The 4,469-nt window shown below is 50.8% G+C and overlaps 1 non-coding gene across 1 annotated transcript; it reads right to left on the reverse strand.

Moving 5' to 3' along the window:
• Nucleotides 1-209: 209 nt before the first annotated feature.
• trnas-gcu (transfer RNA serine (anticodon GCU)) lies at nt 210-291 on the reverse strand. The gene has a single exon. It is a non-coding gene; the product is annotated as a tRNA-Ser (tRNA).
• Between the last annotated feature and the right edge of the window lie 4,178 nt (nt 292-4,469).

Consider the following 4,469-nt stretch of genomic DNA (forward strand, 5'->3'; position numbering starts at 1 on the left):
TAGAGTTGTTGCAATCCTCAGAGTAACGAGAATGTAATAACGGACGGAGTCAGTTGACATGCGTGTCCTCTCGTGAGGTTCGACAATCGAATTTCGTTCGACATCCGGAGCAAAAAATCCTCAAATTTTTTGTTCAAATATTGATTTGTTCGAGAACCGGGACGTTCGAAAACCGAAGCTCCACTGTAAAACAATGTAACATTAACTTTCGACGAGGATGGGATTTGAACCCATGCGTGCAGAGCACAATGGATTAGCAATCCATCGCCTTAACCTCTCGGCCACCTCGTCTTGCTCATATGGTGTCGACAACACGTTGTGCCAAGATACTTTGTGTGAAAATCCGACGAGATGAAATGCTGAGTGGAGAGCACAATGGAGTAGCAACCCATCGCCTAAATATCTCAGCCATCGCATCTCATGCATGAGTTGTATGGGCGACATGATATGGCATGTACGGGGTAGTATAAGCTACAAGGTAAAATGATACGATACTTTAGATGTGAAATGAAGAAGAGCTAAGCCACAAAAGAAGTGACACTGTCAGCAAAGAAAAAAAAAATTTCAATGTTGTCTCACCCCAAATCTTTGGGATCATCGGCTCTGCGCAGTTGGATAGTTCCTCTAACATTTTAACATCAACATTCTTTCATGGTCTGCCTGGGTATCTCGGCTGAAGATCCTAAAGAAAAGAACCTAAATTTCTTGTATGCTATTGCATGACTGTATAGCCTCCGGCCGTGTGTGTTCCATCAGCGCACAGGGCGTGTGATGCGTCAGTGCAGTAGTGTTGGAGTAGTAGTGCCTGTAGTTTGTGCATGCTGCATGCTGCCTCTGCTTGCCACTTTTCTGCTTTCAGCTACCGCCACCGGCTAGCCCTCTGTTTCCGGGGGTGAAAAGAGGAGCCGAGTGTGTAAGTCTCCTCAGCCGGTACACAGCCTCTCCATTGCCAAGACTTGCACACGCCTCCTCGTGGCCACACACGGTAACTGGCACCTTGCGGTCCCAGGCTAAGTTGTGCAGGATCTCGGAGCAGCAGTGGGCCCCAGAGATGTGGCATGTAGGCCCACCGGTGTGTGGACACGCCCTACTGCCCATCAACCACTGTCCCGGCTGTGGGTAAACAGCTCCAGCTATGGGTAAATAGTGAAGACCTCAACGGTGGACCAGGCGGAGGATGATGGCTGACCTGAGGGGTGGCGTCACAACGGCTGGGAAGGCGGATGAAGGCTGCAGCAGAAAAGGGTCACCAGTCGTCTTGGTCTCCTTGCCACTGGACTCTGACCCCGATCTGTCAAGGACAGTGTGGTGACTGTCTGTGCACCAGTCTCCCCACTTTAAACAAAGTCACGCACAGGCGTCTTTTTCAGGGAATCCACCTTACATCCCGGATTAAAGTCCTGTGGCGACCAGTAAGTGGCAACGGGGGCAGGATTGTGAAGTCTGGAAGCCCCTAGTCACAAGCTGGCACATCAGGCGGTGGATGTTAGATGATCGTTGGGCTCCTGGACCGAGGCAGATAGAGCTCTTCGGTAGCTGCATCCACGACTGAGCAGCCCTTTTTAGGATCCACTCTGCTCACCCCTGATGGGGAAGGGGCTAGAAAAGGTGCCCTAAACATAGCCTGCCTCAAACCTCCCGACTGGATTACCGCGTTCAGAGGGATCACCAATATGCGGTCGAAACCACAAAAACATGAATTTTGGAGCATGGAATGTGCGCACACTAATGGACAGTGTAACCAGTGATAGGCCGGAGAGGAGAACCGCCATCATTGCCAGGGAACTGAGAAGATGCCGGATTGACATAGCTGCTCTTTCAGAAACCCGGCGGGCAGAGGAAGGTCATCTGAAGGAGGAAAAGGGTGGATACACTTTCTTTTGGAAAGGAAAGGCCACAGATGAGCCTAGGATCCATGGGGTTGGTTTTGCCATCAAGAACCAACTGATCAGTCAGCTCTCTGAACTCCCTGTGGGAATCAGTGAGCGCCTGATGACCCTCCGTCTGGTGCTGGTCAACAACCAGACGGCAACAGTTCTTAGTGCTTATGCACCTACCCTTGCTTCCGATGAGGACAAAAAAGAGGCCTTCTATGCCTGTCTGGATGATGTATTGTCAAAAATCCCCAAAGAGGACAAGATTATTATACTGGGAGATTTCAATGCCAGAGTGGGCCGGGACCACCACCTCTGGAAGGGCACCATTGGAAAGGAAGGCATTGGAAACATCAACTCCAACGGGGTTTTGCTTCTTAGCAAATGTGCTCAATATGACCTTACCATCACGAATACCATCTTTCGCCAGAAGAACAAACTCAAGGGTTCATGGAGACACCCTCGCTCTAAACAATGGCATCTTATTGACTATGTCATTGTCAGAGCCAGGGATCAGCGCGACGTGACCATCACAAAAGCCATGATGGATTCAGAGGCCTGCTGGACAGATCACCGCCTGATACGATCCACGATGTCCATCAGACTCAAGAGGAAGAGGAGACTCCAAAAGAAGCTGAGCCGGCAGAGACTAAACCTCGAGGCCCTGAACAACACTGCCACCCTGCAGCTGTTTCAGGCCTCTCTTGGAGAAAGCCTCATTCAGGAATACCCTGAGGACATCGAAAAACACTGGAGCCTGCTCAAGTCTTCCATCCTCGACACCTGCCGTGCCACTCTCGGGTACAAGGCCAGAAAGCATCAGGACTGGTTTGATGAGAACGACACAGAGATAGAACAGCTCATCTCCAAGAAAAGGGAAACCTTTCGTGTCTGGCAAAATGACATCACCTGCACAGCAAAGAGACAGGCCCACTCCAAAGCCAAGGCTGACGTCCAGAGCCGGGTGAGACAGATTAAAAACTCCTGGTGGACAGAAAGGGCACTGGAAATCCAGAGTTTGGCAGACTCTGGTGACACCAGAGGCTTTTTCAGCGCTACTAAGGCTGTCTACGGCCCAAGCCATCGCGGCCAAAACCCCCTACGCTCTAAAGACGGGCAGGAGCTGTTGAAGGACAATGAGTCCATAAACAACCGGTGGAGAGAGCACTTTCAGGAACTCCTCAACCGTGACAGCACAACTCAGTCAGATTTCCTCAGTCACATCCCTCAGAGTCCCATCAGGGAAGACATGGGTGAACCTCCCACTTTAGTAGAGGTCCAAGATGCCATCAGGAGCCTGAAGAACAACAAGGCCTCTGGGCCAGATGGGATCCCAGCTGAGGTCCTAAAGGAAGGTGGACTAGAGCTCCAGCGCCACCTCCATTCCCTCTTTCTGAAGGTCTGGGAAAAAGAAGTACTCCCCTCGGAGCACAGGGATGCTCTGATAGTGACCATTTTCAAGAAAGGGGACAAAGCGGATTGCGGAAACTATAGGGGCATCTCGCTCCTTTCAACAGTTGGCAAAGTACTTGCTCGTGTTCTTGCCAATCGCCTACTGCCACTGTCTGAGGAAATTCTCCCAGAATCGCAGTGCGGTTTTCGCCCATCTAGAGGCACTGCAGACATGATTTTTACAGCACGCCAACTCCAGGAGAAATGCCGTGAGCATAAACAGCCTTTGTTCATGGCTTTCATAGACCTTACAAAAGCCTTTGACACGGTGGATCGCCAGGCCCTATGGAGCATCCTTCTGAGGTATGGTTGCCCGGACAAATACGTCAGAATACTGCGTTTATTACATGACGGAATGACAGCCACAGTGCTCAATAACAGCTCCTTGACTGAGCCTTTCACTGTAGAGACAGGGGTCAAACAGGGATGCATTATTGCACCCACCCTGTTCTCTGTCTTCATTGCCGCCATACTCCACCTCATCAACAAAGAACTACCACACGGAATCCCAATATGGTACAGGACTGATGGCAGGCTCTTCAACCTTAACAGGTTCAAAGCCAAAACCAAGATCAGAACCACCACGGTCGTGGAGCTCCAGTATGCAGACGATAATGTCATAGCAGCACACTCTGCAGAAGACCTCCAGGGCATCCTGAACTCCTTTGCTAAGGCATACAGAGCCCTGGGTCTGACCGTGAACATCAAGAAGACCCAGGTGCTACATCAACCCCCACCCAACCAGCCATCTACTCCGCCCATCATAAATGTGGACAACACTGCACTTGAATATGTTCACCATTTCCCCTACCTCGGCTGTTTTCTCTCCTCCAAAGCGGACATTGACTCCGAGGTCAACCATCGCCTGAACTGTGCCAGTGGAGCGTATGCCAGACTCCGGAAAAGAGTCTTCGAAGACCGAGACCTCCGGGTTGACACCAAGCTCCTGGTTTACAAAGCTGTGGTTCTCCCCACCTTACTTTACGGGGCAGAGTCATGGACAACCTACAGCAGGCACCTAAGAGCTCTTGAACAACACCACCAGAGAACCTTGAGGAAAATACTCCGGATCAAATGGGAGGACAGACGCACAAACATCAGCGTTCTGGAGGAAGCCAGGATACCGAGCATCACCACCTTAAT

Source organism: Syngnathus typhle, unplaced genomic scaffold (assembly GCF_033458585.1).
Source record: "Syngnathus typhle isolate RoL2023-S1 ecotype Sweden unplaced genomic scaffold, RoL_Styp_1.0 HiC_scaffold_34, whole genome shotgun sequence".
NCBI classification, from domain to species: domain Eukaryota; kingdom Metazoa; phylum Chordata; class Actinopteri; order Syngnathiformes; family Syngnathidae; genus Syngnathus; species Syngnathus typhle.